This window comes from Somniosus microcephalus, chromosome 8 (genome assembly GCF_052327205.1).
Source record: "Somniosus microcephalus isolate GS21.2 chromosome 8, FLI_Smic_1.0, whole genome shotgun sequence".
Classification (NCBI taxonomy): Eukaryota; Metazoa; Chordata; class Chondrichthyes; order Squaliformes; family Somniosidae; genus Somniosus; species Somniosus microcephalus.
The window spans coordinates 263,767,671-263,782,947 of record NC_140994.1 but is presented as its reverse complement, the minus strand read 5'-3'; the positions used below and the strand labels follow the sequence as shown (position 1 = coordinate 263,782,947).

Here is a 15,277-nt window from a genome sequence, read left to right as displayed (position 1 = left end):
GAATGTTACCTGCCACTTATCAGTGCAAGCCTGAACATCATATGTGACATATATTTAGTAATTACTATGCTGCTACTTTGACTGACTGAAATATTGGACTCAGAAGTCTAAATCAAACAAAGCTCATAGTTAAAGCAATGCTGAGAGTGGCACCTCAGGCCATTTGTAACACCAGAGAATGATTTTATCTTTCACCCTCCACCACTCTGTTGTTATAACACAAATAGAAAGCTTCCAAGGAGATCTTTCAACCATGAGGGCTTAGATACATAGATACAATATAAGATAGGAGCAGGAGTGGGCCATTCGGCCCCTCAAGCCTGCTCCGCCATTTAATGAGATCATGGCAGATCATCCAAATTCAGTACCCTGTCCCTGCTTTCTCCCCATATCCCTTGATCCCTTTAGCCTTAAGAAATATATCTAACTCCTTCTTGAATATATTTAATGAATTGGCCTCTACTGCCTTCTGTGGTAGAGAATTCCACAGGTTCACCACTCTCTGGGTGAAGAAATTCCTCCTCATTTCTGTCCTAAATGGCCTACCCCTTATCCTTAGACAGTGACCCCTGGTTCTGGACTCCCCGACCATCAGGAACATCCTTCCTGCATCTAGTCTGTTAGAAAATTGATGGGACTGAAGGCCGATAAATCCCCAGGGCCTGATAATCTACATCCCAGGGTACTTAAGGAAGTGGCCCTAGAAATAGTAGATGCATTGCTGGTCATCTTCCAGAACTTGATAGACTCTGGAACAGGACCCATGGATTGGAGGGTAGCTAATGTTACCCCACTATTCAAAAAAGGTGGTAGAGAAAAAGCGGGGAATTATAGACCGGTAAGCCTGACATCGGTAGTGGGGAAAATGCTAGAGTCTATTATAAAAGATGTAATAGCAGAGCACTTGGAAAGCAGTGACAGGATCGGACAAAGTCAACATGGATTTACAAAAGGTAAATCATGCTTGACTAATCTACTGGAATTTTTTGAGGATGTAACTGCTAGAATAGATAAGGGAGAACCAGTGGATGTGATGTATTTGGACTTTCAGAAGGCTTTCGATAAGGTCCCGCATAAGAGATTAGCGTGCAAATTTAAGGCACATGGGATTGGGGGCAAGGTATTGACTTGGATAGAGAACTGGTTGGCGGACAGAAAGCAAAGAGTTGGAATAAACGGGTCGTTTTCCGAGTGGCATGCAGTGACTAGTGGGGTACCGCAAGGATCGGTCCTAGGACCCCAGCTGTTCACAATATATATTAATGATCTGCATGAGGGAATTGGATGTAATATCTCCAAATTTGCAGACGACACAAAGCTGGGTGGGAGGGTATGCTGTGAGGAGGATGTCGTGAAACTCCAGTACGATTTGACAGGTTGGGTGATTGGGCAGAAACATGGCAAATGCACTATAATGTGGATAAATGTGAGGTTATCCACTTTGCTGGCAAAAACAGGAAGGCAGATTATTATTTGAATGGCAATAGATAGGGAGAAGGGGAAGTGGAAAGAGACCTGGGTGTTCTTGTGCACCAGTCGCTGAAGGTAAGCATGCAGGTGCAGCAGGCAGTTAAGGCGGCAAATGGTATGTTGGCCTTCGTAGCGAGAGGGTTCGAGTACAGGAACAAGGATGTCTTGCTACAGTTGTACAGGGCCTTGGTGAGACCGCACCTTGAGTATTGTGTGCAATTTTGGTCGCCTTATCTGAGGAAGGACGTTCTTGCCATGGAAGGAGTGCAGCAAAGATTCACCAGGCTGATACCTGGGATGGCAGGAATGACGTATGAGGAGAGATTGCGTCGATTGGGCTTATACTCACTGGAGTTTAGAAGATTGAAAGGGGATCTCATTGAAACTTATAAAATTCTAACAGGACTAGACAGACTAGATGCAGGAAGGCTGTTCCTGATGGCGGGGGAGTCCAGAATCAGGGGTCACAGTCTAAGGATAAGGGGTAAGCCATTTTGGACAGAGATGAGGAGGAATTTCTTCACCCAGAGAGTGGTGAACCTGTGGAATTCTCTGCCACAGAAGGCAGTTGAGGCCAATTCATTAAATATATTCAAGAAGGAGTTAGATATATTTCTTAAGGCTAAAGGGATCAAGGGATATGGGGAGAAAGCAGGGACAGGGTACTGAATTTGGATGATCTGCCATGATCTCATTAAATGGCGGAGCAGGCTCGAGGGGCCGAATGGCCTACTCCTGCTCCTATCTTCTATGTTTCTGACTAATCAAAAAAGAGCAGGGGAGTTCTCCTGTTATCCTGGCCAATATTTATCCATTAAACAACACCACTAAAGCAGTTTAATTAGTCATTAATCTCATTGCTGTTTGTGGGAGCTTGCTGTGCACAAATTGACTACCACAATTCCCTACATTTCAACAAGTAATCCATTGGCTGTAAAGCGCTTTGGGACGTCCCGAAGTCGTGAAAGGTGCTATATAAATGAAAGTTTGTTCTTGCTCAACGTAAGACCTATCTCCCCAGCAAAGGCTACTTCAGCCTACTGAACTACAGCAGTGTTAGACAGGAAAGGAGGCAGAACAGCCCCCCTCCTTCAGCAAAATCCAGGTCTCTGGTGCTGCCGGTGGACTGGAGTGTGTAACAGCCAACGTTTACCTGCTAGACATAACTGAGGATTCTCGGCTTGAAACCCCCAGAGTCCACTCATCACAGCAGCAGCTTCGATTCCCGTGACGTGCTCGATCTCGACATTGTCACGCCAGCTGTGGCCGGTAAGTGCTCAGACCCAAGGGTCGAGGAAGTTACCATCTGCCCGACCTCTTCACACTGAACCTTTTCTGCCCGACTCTGACCACCCACAACACTAGGCTGGGAACACAGAAGGGCTGACTGGGATGCCTTCCGGCTGTATCTAGCAGAGAACATCACCCACACGATCGTCGGCAAAACTCCCAATGACCTAGAGCAGGCCAGAAAGCAGCCAACTTGTGCATTAATCGGGGCAGCAAAATGAAGAAGGATGCTGGTGATGGGCTCGTTGAGCTACCCCTACATATCACTAGGTCGATTCAGTTTAAAGGAAACAGACTCAGGAGGAAATATATTAAAAGATGACTCGGGAAGACAAAAAATATCAGTCAAACATCTCCCAACTAAAATCTGACAAAGAAAGAAAAATAAGGAATTTGCATTTATATAGCACCTTTCACAATGTCACAGCTAATGAAGTAATTTTGAAGTGTAGTCACTGTTGTTTGCTTGGGAAATGCAGCAACCAATCTGTGCACAGCAAGGTCCCACAAACAGCAGCAAGGTAAATGACCAGATAATCTGCTACGTGGTGCTGGCTGAGGGACAAATGTTGGCCAGGAAACTCCTCAAGGCCAATGCCGAGGAGCAGCGAGATCTTTTTCTGCAGGAAGGTTGAACAAGAGCAAGATCCCGGAAGATTCAAGCATCAGATCCACAGAGCTCCGGGGAAGAGCCAGGGAGAGAACATACCAACGCTGTGTTCCCTGGGCTATGGTGAAGAGACAGACACAGAGACATCAGAGATTTTAAAGGTTCACCTCTGCACTGGCCACACTAAACCAAATTACAATATGCAAGGTTTTGACTTGTGTCAAATAGGACATTTTAAACAATAGAAACATAGAAGATAGGAGCAGGAGTAGGCCATTCGGCCCCTCGAGCCTGCTCCGCCATTCAATGAGATCATGGCGGATCATCCAAATTCAGTACCCTGTCCCTGCTTTCTCCCCATATCCCTTGATCCCTTTAGCCTGAAGAAATATATCCAACTCCTTCTTGAATATATTTAATGAATTGGCCTCAACTGCCTTCTGTGGTAGAGAATTCCACAGGTTCACCACTCTCTGGGTGAAGAAATTCCTCCTCATTTCTGTCCTAAATGGCTTACCCCTTATCCTTAGACTGTGACCCCAATTTTCTACATGTCTAAGTTTTTCGTGTGAATTGTTAATGTTAACAAAAAGAAAATCCAACAATCACACGAGTCACACTTGAATTGCAAGTGCTGGCAATACCGAGTCGCGAATGTTTTTTGTGTAATTACTCCGAGTTTCCAAGTAGAGAGTAGGATCTGCGGGTCATTTGCAGTTCACTGTTAACTCACATGTGGCCAATTCCTTGGTTGCGACACATGATCTGGCCCTTACTGCAAAAGGGTGGAGATCCCTGGCTAATGGTTACACACACAGCTCTTTGAATACAGGGAAAAGAGTCGGATAATCAACTCTCGACAACAGAAGGGAACCTGATCCTGTCTTCACTAGATTGATTCCTGGGATGAGAGGGCTGTCCCATGAGGAGAGATCGAGTAGATTGGGCCGATACTCTCTGGAGGTTGGAAGAATGAGAGGTGATCTCATTGAAACATACAAGATTCTGAGGGGAATTGACAGGGTAGATGCTGAGAGGATGTTTCCCCCTGGCTGGAGAGTCTAGAACCAGGGGTCACAGTCTCAGGATAAGGGGTCGGCCTTTTAGGACTGAGATTAGGAGGAATTTCTTCACTCAGAGGGCGGTGAATCTTTGGCATTTTCTACCCCAGAGGGCTGTGGATGCTCAGTCGTTGAGTATATTCAAAACTGAGATCGAGAGATTTTTGGACTCTAGGGGAATCAAGGGATATGGGGATAGGGCGGGAAAGTGGAGTTGAGGTAGAAGATCAGCCGTGATCTTATTGAATCGAGGGGCCATATGGCCTAATCTTGCTCCTATTTCTTATGTTCTAGAAGTCCAAGGGCGCTGAGGTCAATTGCAATATCCCGAACTACCGTCCCAGCATAGTTCAGCGAACTCAACAATAACGACTTGTATTTATATAGCACCCCACATACAGAAGAACATCTCAGAGCACTTTGGGTCAGCAAAGAAGCAGGTTGCTTCTTACTCCAGGTCAAGGAATAAAGCGTGGTGGGGGAGCTTAAAAGCAGATAACAAAAAAGGGGAGAAGGAAAGACACAAAAATTGGTTAACTTTAATGGAAAAACAGTGACAGTACATTAGAATCATAGAATAGTTACAAACACAGAAGGAGGCCATTCGGCCCATCGAGCCCGTGCCAGCTCTCTGCAAGAGAACTTCAGCTAGTCCCACTCCCCCACCCTTTCCCCGGAGCCCTGCAAATTTCTTTCCTTCAGGTACTTATCCAATTCCCTTTTGAAAGCCGTGATCGAGTCTGCCTCCACCACCCTTTCAGGCAGTGCATTCCAGATCCTAACCACTCGCTGTGTAAAAAGTTTTTCCTCAATTCGTCCTTGGTTCTTTTGCCAATCACCTTGAATCTGTGTCTTCTGGTTCTCAACCCTTCCACCAATGGGAACAGTTTCTCTCTCTCTACTCCGTCTAGACCCAGCATGATTTAACACCTCTATCAAATCTCCTCTCAACATTAGCAACAGCTGAACTCCCAAATCAGAGATTCCAATATCAAATCCAAGTCTCAACTGGCGTTTGTTGGATAAGACTTGTCGTTACATAGTGCCTTAATCCTTCTCTCAAAAAAGTCTCAAAGTGCTTACAATGAACTCCTTTGAACTGTTACAGACACAGAAATAAAAGAAAGACTTACATTTCTACAGCGCCTTTCACGACCAGCGGACGTCTCAAAGCGCTTTACAGCCAATGAAGTACTTTTGAAGTGTAGTCACTGTTGTAATGTGGGAAACGCGGCAGCCAATTTGCGCACAGCAAGCTCCCACAAACAGCAATGTGATAACGACCAGATAATCTGTTTTTGTTATGTTGATTAAGCTCCTGGTTAAGCAGCGCCTCGATTTCAAAATTCTCATCCTTGTTTTCAAATCCCTCCATGGCCTCGCCCCTCCCTATCTCTGTAATCTCCTTCAGCCCCATAACCGCGCCCCCCCGCCCCCCGCCGTGATATCTGCGCTCCTCTAATTCTGCCCTCTTGAGGATCCCTGATTATAATCGCTCAACCATTGGTGACCGTGCCTTCTGTTGCCGAGGCCCTAAGCTCTGGAATTCCCTACCTAACCCTCTCTGCCTCGCCACCTCTCTCTCCTCCTTTAAGACGCTCCTTAAAACCGACCTCTTTGACCAGGCTTTTGGGCACCTGCCCTAATTTCTCCTTATGTGGCTCGGTGTCAAATTTTTTGTCTTAAAATACTCCTGTGCAGCGCCATGGGACGTTTTACTACATTAAAGGTGCTATACAAATACAAGTTGTTGTTGTTGATGGATAAATATTGGCCAGCCTCTGCTCTTCTTCGAAATAGTGCCGTGGGAACCTTTATGTCCACTTGAGAGAGCAGACGTGGCCTCGGTTTAACATCTCATCCAAAAGACGGCACCTCTGACAGTGCAGCACTCCCTCGGCACGGCACTGGACTTGAACCCACAACCTTCGGACTCAGAGGCGAGTGTGCTACTCACCGAGCCACAGCTGAAAGTAGTTCCACTGCTCCATGAAGGCAGATATTACCGGTACTGTCACAGGTTGGTTCAGTGGGTTCTCAAGCCAGTGAAAACTTGCAGAATATTTTGACCAAAAAATGTTAAGATTTTTGTTAAAATCTACTTGTTATTTTGTTTCTGGTCTCTCTTGCCCCTAGGGCAGAAGGCAATGGGTTTGAGTCCCGTAGTAGTGAATAGGCAATCATTTGGACGATGGTACCTCCAACGATGTAGGATTCGCACAGTGTTGTACTGGAAAGTACTGTGTTGTCAGAGGTGCCATCCTTCAAATGAGACATTAAACTGAGAGACAAAGGCAGACAGAACGAATTAACGTAATTATATAGCACCTTTCGCACCCTAGGGACTTCCCAATGCACTTCACAGCCAATGATGTGTTTTGAACTGTAGGGAACATGTCAGTCAATTTGCATACAGCAAGGTCCCACAAACAGCAATGAGATAAATGACCAGATAATCTGTTTTGGTGATGTTAGTTGAGGGATAAATATTGGCCAGGACTCTGGAAGAACTTCCCTGGTCTTCAAATAGTGTCATGGGATCTTTTACGTCTGCCCAAGAGGCCATCGGGGCCTCGGTTTAACATCTCATCAAAGATGGTGCCTCCCACAGTGCAGCACTCCCTCAGTACTGCACTGGAGTGTCAGCCGAGATTATGCACTCCCTCGAAGGCAAATATGTCTTTCCTTAGGTAAGGAGACCAGAACTGTACACAATACTCCAGGTGTGGCCTCACCAATGCCCTGTATAATTGTAGTAAGACTTCTTTACTCTTATACTCTAATCCCTTTGTAACAAAAGCTAACATACCATTTGCTTTCCTAATTGCTTGCTGTACCTGCATGTTAACTTTCTGTGATTCATGTACAAGGACACCCAGGTCCCTCTGAATGTAAACATTTCCCAGTCTCACCATTCAAAAAATATTCTGCTTTTTTGTTTTTCCTACCGAAGTGGATAACTTCACACTTCCCCACATTGTATTCCATTTGCCATGTTCTTGCCCACTCAGTCAACCTGACTATATCTCTCCGCAGCCTCTCTGCATCCTCCTCACAGCTTACTTTCCCACCTAACTTTGTATCATCAGCAAACTTGGATACGTTACACTCAGTCCCTTCATCTAAGTCATTGATATATATTGTGAATAGCTGAGGCCCCAAGCACTGATCCTTGCGGTACCCCGCTAGTTACAGCCTGCCAACCCGAAAAAGTCCCGTTTATTCCTACTCTCGGTTTTCTGTCCATTAACCAATCCACAATCCATGCCAATATATATCCCCCAATCCCATGAGTCCTAATTTTGTGTAATAACCTGTGTGGCACCTTATCAAACTATTTTTGAAAATCCAAATACACCACATCCACTGGTTCCCCCTTATCCTCCCTACTAGTTACATCTTCAAAAAACTTGAACAGATTTGTCAAACATGATTTTCCTTTCATAAATCCGTGTTGACTCTGCCCAATCATATTATGATTTTCTAAGTGCCCTGTTACCACGTCCCTAATAACAGATTCTAGCATTTTGCCTACTACTGATGTCAGGCTAACTGGCCTACAGTTCCCTGTTTTTTCTCTTCCTCCTTTCTTAAATAGCGGGCTTACATTATTCACCACCTTCCACTGAGCCTCAGACAGATTTTGAGCAGAACAGAAATTTCTTCTGCTGTCTTGGCCAAGATTTTTCTCTCAGACAACACCTCAACAAAAATACAGGTTAACTAGACCATAATCTCATTGCTATTTGAGAGGTACTGCAGAATGGATGCTGCATTTGCCTATCTAACAGTCTAAAAAAGTACCTGATCGTGTGAAACGCTAAGACTTTTGGGGGGAGAAATTCGGTACCGCCCATTTTGGGGCGCTAATATCGGCCGGGCACAAAGTTTAGCGCCTCCGACTGCAAAATTCACCTCTATCGCCCCTGGAGGTGATTTGAGCGCTAAATCAGGCGCTACACACCTCTCTTAAGGCGCTAATGTCGGAGAGCGAGGCGCTACCCCAGAACGCTACCGAAGCTCAGGCAATGTCCGTTACCATGGAAGCCAGACAGACTGGCGCCGTCCAGTTCTTAAAGGGGAGGGGCCATCTTGCTGGCCAGCCACACCCTGCTCATTGCAGCCTTGAATCTCGGCCTGGAGAGACCTCGAAAGCAATTGTGTTGGAAGCACTAATGGAGAGGCCCAGGGAAAGAGCTCGGCGCTTAGAAACCTCAAAAGTGGTGCTGAGGACCAAAACTCCTTAGGACAGCGTTAAAACCAAAAATGTTGCCAACAAGGCAGGAAGCGCCCGCCTTTAAATAGCGCTCCCCCAGCCCCTTCCCGACTTGAAAACTTTCCCCTCTACCTGTCGTTCCTAGCGGCAGGCGCTAAGGCAGGGGGCGCGACTCAATATTCAGTCCGGGGCGCTGCACATTCGACTGACGTCACGATCTGCGGGCACAGGAGATCGTGGCGGTAGTGTTTAACGCCGTCAATTTCGCGAGTGGCACAAACATCGCCACACGCGGGTGTAGTTGCTTTGCGCCCCGTTAGCACCCTCTTAGGGCGCTAATCAACCGAAATTTTCCCCCTTGGACTATGTAATAAGGTGCTACATAAATGAAAGTTTTCATTACAACATGCTATAGTAAAAAAAAAAAATGCCCTTAAATTATCACCTGAGAAATGTGTTGGTTTATCACCTCAAATTGTTCAATTTGGAGGCAGACCTTAACCGTAGTATTTCACCCCAGCTCAAAATGCTCCCTCCAGTCAGGATTCGGGTTTGGAAGGATAAATCTATAAACCAATCACACTGCTGGCAAATTTTCACAACTCAGCTGTTCATAGTGTGAACGTTTGACATACCGAACATTAAACTTTATTAAATCTAGCGGCAACAGACAGAGAATTCTAAAGACATCTCGGGAAAAAAAAAATGCGACATAATGAAAATCTAGTTAGAATAACGTGCCGAACTGCTTAAAATCCTTGTGTGACTCCAGCTACAATGACTATGACCAACTTGTAGAGCAATGGTGGACAGGGCAATTCTGACAAGACTGTTTCTCGTTTAACACCGGCAAACATGCAGAGCTGTTATCATTGTACAGGAATGGTACCTATCCATGCAGCCACACCCTGCTCCCTCCTATCACTTTTCCCTGAAATTAGTCACCTACAAACTAAAGTTCAAATCAATAGGCTCAGCTGTGGCTCAGTTGGTAGCACCCTCGCCTCCAAGTCAGAAGGCTGTGGGTTCAAGTCCCACTCCAGGGACTCGAGCACATAAAGCTCGGCTGACGCTCCCAGTGCAGTACTGAGGGAGCGCCGCACTGTCGGAGGGGCAGTACTGAGCGAGCGCCGCACTGTCGGAGGGGCAGTACTGAGGGAGCGCCGCACTGTCGGAGGGGCAGTACTGAGGGAGTGCTGCACTGTCACAGGGGCAGTACTGAGGGAGAGCTGCAATGTTGGAGGGGCAGTACTGAGGGAGTGCAGCACTGTCGGAGGGGCAGTACTGAGTGACAGCTGCACTGTTGGAGGGGCAGTACTGAGGGAGTGCTGCACTGTCACAGGGGCAGTACTGAGGGAGTGCTGCACTGTCACAGGGGCAGTACTGAGAGAGCACTGCACTGTCGGAGAGGCAGTACTGAGGAAGTGCCGCACTGTCGGAGGGGCAGTACTGAGGGAGTGCTGCACTGTCGGAGGGGCAGTACTGAGGGAGAGCTGCGCTGTCGGAGGGGCAGTACTGAGGGAGTGCCGCGCTGTCGGAGGGGCAGTACTGAGGGAGCGCCGCACTGTCGGAGGGGCAGTACTGAGGGAGCGCCGCACTGTCAGAGGGGCAGTACTGAGGGAGCGCTGCACTATCGGAGGGGCAGTACTGAGGGAGAGCTGCACTGTCGGAGGGGCAGTACTGAGGGAGTGCTGCACTGTCGGAGGGGCAGTACTGAGGGAGTGCTGCACTGTCACAGGGGCAGTACTGAGGGAGTGCCGCACTGTCGAACGGGCAGTACTGAGGGAGTGCCGCACCGTCGGAGGGGCGGTACTGAGGGAGCGCTGCACTGTCGGAGGGGCAGTACTGAGGGAGCGCTGCGCTGTCGGAGCGGCAGTACTGAGGGAGCGCCGCACTGTCGGAGGGGCAGTACTGAGGGAGCGCCGCACTGTCGGAGCGGCAGTACTGAGGGAGCGCTGCGCTGTCGGAGCAGCAGTACTGAGGGAGCGCTGCGCTGTTGGAGGGGCCGTCTTTCGGATGAGACGTTAAACCGAGGCCCCGTCTGCCCTCAGGTGGACGTAAAAGATTCCATGGCCACTATTTCAAAGAAGAGTAGGGGGAGTTATCCCCGGTGTCCTGGGGCCAATATTTCTCCCTCAATCAACATAACCAAAACAGATGATCTGGTCATTTCCACATTGCTGTTTGTGGGAGCTTGCTGTGCGCAAATTGACCACACTTCAAAAGTACTTCATTGGCTGTAAAGTGCTTTGGGACGTCTTGCAGTCGTGAAAGGCGCTATAGAAATGCAAGTCTTTCTTTTTTTATACATAGGTGGATCGTTACAGATTTTGAATACGTCACAGTTCCTGAGATTTAATGGGTACAAGTGTTGCGAAATGGAGCAGGAAATACAGAAAATCCACAAAACTGCAGCAGAACAGAGCAAGATCCAAATGAAGGTGAAAGTGCAAAAAAAAAACTTTGCTGAATGGCACCACTGCAACAATGGATCATAAGCAGGCCTGTCACCCATCTCCTAGCTTGTGCAGTCAATTATTACTACAAGTCAGAGTACTTTGTGTTTTTATTCTAAATGTAACTACTTTAATCATCTGTACAAACAGGTAGTTTGGGGGGGGGGGGGGGGGGAGATTTTTTGAATTATTCAAATTTAATCAGTCATCTCAGTATTTCAAAATGACAGCTCTAGTTCGAAACCATCCGTCAATGAATCTCACCGTCTCCTCTACAGTGCTCACTGTATTTTTTTTTAAAGCCTGCTACACTTCTACAGTCTTTGACCGCTCGGAGTCTTAGCTGTACAGAATCTAACTGGCTGTTTAATACTGCACTCTGCAGCACCCAAGCTTCACTCTTTTTCTGTCTCCTTCCCCACCCCTCTCACCACTTCACTTGCAATGTCAGTCTCTTGCTCTGTCCCTCGTTCTCCTTTTCTACTCAACCCCATCCTTATTGCTTCCAGATTGCGGGGGGGCATTATTCCTTTCAGACGGTCTCGTGTTTGACTGCTTTTCTTTGAGTAGATGCTGAAAGAATGTTTAGGCCCGCAGAACACACACATATATATATATACACACACACACAGCAGCCATTCATCACAAAGAATCAATGCATCAAGGCAGCGACTCACCTACCATGCAGCTAATCCTTTAAGACGTGGTTACTCTGCCTTTTGTTACATCCTGAGTAAACGCATTCTCTGGTCAAGCTGTTTCTGCCTTTCCTTCTCTTTCCCTCTCGCCAGCTCGGAGCTAAAATACGAGGAGGGCCTTGCTTTTCTGCACAAAGGGAAAGACAAACGGCTAAACCGCAACACTCACTAGAGGGCATCTTGCAGACATGACAGGGGCCTCCAGCTTAACTGTTTCATCACCATGCAACTTCCTGCAATTAGATTTCTAAATACTTCAGATTCTGATCATTTGTTAATAAATTAGATTTTTTGCTAGAAAATATTGGGGTTAAATTTCACGTGTACCGTCTGGTGGAAATCGGGCGGTAGCGGATTGACCCTCTGTTTTACACACCGCACGATTCTCGTTTCTATACTTCAACAGACAAAAATCGGGCGGGTTGTAAAATGGGCGGGCAACCAATACTGCCCGGCACTAAAAGTGAAAATTCACCCGGTTGGTTTAATTGAAAGCTCCATTAAGGGGATTTTAGTTTATTAGCTTCCGTTCAGTCCGCAAGCGTGACCCCGAGATTCCGGTCGCCTGTCACTTTAATTCTCCGCTCCACTCCGACCTCTCTGTCCTCGGCCTCTTGCACTGTTCCAACGAAACTTGAGGAACAGCACCTCATCTTTCGATTAGGCACTTTACAGCCTTCTTTAACATCGAGTGCAACAATTTCAGACAATAGCCTCGGCCCCTGTACTTTTTTTTTTAAAAACATGTTTCTTCTCATGGCAGCTGTTGCTGATTCTGCCATCATCATTCACACCTCATCTCGAGTCATCGTTTGTTTCTTAACTTGCCCCATTACCTCTCTTTATGCCTCGCACCATCATCCCTTTTGTCAGTCAATCTCTCCCCACCTTCCAGCCTATCGCCGACCTTCCCTTTGTTCTTTCCTCCCCTCCCCACTGCCCCTGCTTAAAAATCTCTCTCCTCAAACCTTTTCCACTTCTGACGAAGGGTCCCCGGCTCGAAACATTGACTCTGTTTCTCGCTCCTCGATGCTGCCTGACCTGCTGAGTGTTTCCAGCTTTTTCCTGTCGTTATTTGAGTGGCTTGCTAGGCCACTTCAGATTGCAGTTAAGAGTCAGCCACGTTGGCGTGGGACATGTAAGCCCATACCGGGTAAGGAGGGCAGGTTTCCATCAATAAAGGACATTCGTGAACCAGTTGGGATTATACAACAATCCAACAGTACTCTACTCTGTAACATTCTTTATCATTGGTTCTAACTTCGTCCCAAATAATACCTGAACATTTGGTACAATCATCAGCCTCAAGTATACAGTTCCTTGGGGAAGGTGCAATCTAAATCAAATCACATTTATGTGCTATTGAGCAGCAGGGAGCCCGGTTTACTCCAGTTAATTGCATAACTAGATATTACTCCATATTTACAGCCGTGGTTCAGTGGGTAGCACTCACTCTCGCCTCTGTGTCAGAAGGTTGTAGGTTCAAGTCCCACTCCAGAGACGCGAGCACAAAAATCCAGGCTGACTCTCCCAGTGCGGTGCTGAGGGAGCGCTGCACTGTCGGAGACGCCGTCTTTCGGATGAGATGTTAAACCGAGGTCCCGTCTGTTCTCTCAGGTGGACGTAAAAGAACCCATGACATTATTTTGAAGAAGAGCAGGGGAGTTATTCCTGGTGTCCTGGGGCCAATATTTATCCCTCAACCAACATCACTAAAAACAGATTATCTGGTTATTATAACATTGCTGTTTGTGGGAGCTTGCTGTGCACAAATTGGCTGCCGCTTTTCCTACATTACAACAGTGACTACACTTCAAAAAAAAAAGTAATTCATTGGCTGTAAAGCGCTTTGGGACGTCCTGAGGTCGTGAAAGGCGCTATAGAAATGAAAGTCTTTCTTCTTTATTTAGGAATGATATCCACCACATACAGAAAGAAGGGATTATGTATCAGCAGTAAAATATCATCGGCACGTAAGCAAACTTAGAATTCTTTCTCCCTCCCTTGAAAGCCCTGGATGAATGCTTCTATCAGTTTGTCAATAGCTAGTGACTCCATTGCTGAAACACCGGGAGGGGGGAGCCGGGCATGGCCGCCAGAGGCCGGACCGTGAGTGGGAGAAGCAGGCGCCGGGCCGTCGGACCGTGGAGAGTGAGGAGGAGGAGGCCGCAGCGACCGGAGCTTATACATCTCGACGATGTGTTCGTTCGGCGAGTCGGCGCAGCAGCAGCGGCTACGACGACCCGCTACAGCACGTCAGCCGGCAGCTCCTCAGCGGGAAGCTCGCAGTCCGACTGGGAGGAGGGAGAGCCGGGCATGGCGGCCAGAGGCCGGACCGTGAGTGGGAGAAGCAGGCGCCGGGCCGTCGGACCGTGGAGAGTGAGGAGGAGGCCGCGGCGACCGGAGCTTATACATCTCGACGATGTGTTCGGCGAGTCGGGCGGAGGCAGCGCAGCAGCAGCAGCGGCTACGACGACCCGCTACAGCACGTCGGCCGGCAGCTCCTCAGCGGGAAGCTCGCAGTCCGACTGGGAGGAGGGAGAGCCGGGCATGGCGGCCAGAGGCCGGACCGTGAGCGGGAGAAGCAGGCCACCACATCGTGGAGCCGGCAACAGCGAGGAGGAGGCCACGGTGACGGAGCGGCTGAGGGGCATCGCGATGCCATTGAATTGACTTTTTCTGAACATGGCGCTGGAGAATAGCTGACGTGTCTCTGTGAGCTCCCACAGCTTATTGTGGGAGTGATCGGGGAGTAAGCACACCAAGAAAACAAAAGAAATCATTGTGGACTTCAGGAAGTCCAAAGGCGGAAGTCACACCCCCATCCACATCCACATCCATGGGGCTGTGGTGGAAAGGGTGGACAGCTTTAAGTTCCTCAGAGTCCACATCACGGAAGACCTCTCCTGGTCCCTCAACACCTCCTCTCTGGTGAAGAAGGCCCAGCAGCGCCTATATTTCTTAAGGAGGCTGAAGGGATGTAATCTGTCACCCCTGATCCTCTCTAACTTTTACCGCTGCACAATAGAGAGCATCCTGACAAACTGTATCACAGTATGGTATGGCAGCTGTAGCTACTATGACCGGAAAGCCCTGCAGCGGGTAGTCAAAACTGCCCAACACATTACCGGCACCCGGCTACCGACCATAGAGCACATATACCAGAAACGCTGTCTACGGAGGTCACGGTCCATCATCAAAGACCCTACCCACCCCAGCCACAGTCTGTTCGCCCTCCTGCCATCTGGGAGACGCTACAGATGCATTCGCACCCGTACGACCAGATTTAGGAACAGCTTCTTTCCCAGGGCTGTCATCCTACTGAACTCCACAAATAAACTCTAAAGCCTGCACATCTGCCAATGTACTTTATTATGGTTATGTTTATGTTAATGTATTACAAGCCAAATGAATGTTGAATGTTTAAATGTCTTAATCCAAATGTACTCTCTCGGGAGCCGCAAGCCTACATTTCG

At 47.8% G+C, this 15,277-nt stretch overlaps 1 protein-coding gene across 2 annotated transcripts in view; it reads right to left on the bottom strand.

Moving 5' to 3' along the window:
- Positions 1 to 15,277, bottom strand: part of ndst1b (N-deacetylase/N-sulfotransferase (heparan glucosaminyl) 1b) — a 379,285-nt gene that overhangs the window by 353,850 nt on the left and 10,158 nt on the right. The window contains exon 1 of one of the 2 annotated variants that reach the window (XM_085996018.1): positions 11,781 to 12,248. The exons of the other annotated variant lie outside the window; for it this stretch is intronic. The gene's annotated coding sequence lies outside the window, so the exon portion shown is untranslated. Of the gene's footprint in view, positions 1 to 11,780; positions 12,249 to 15,277 lie in introns of those variants that run through there. 2 annotated transcript variants of the gene reach the window in all.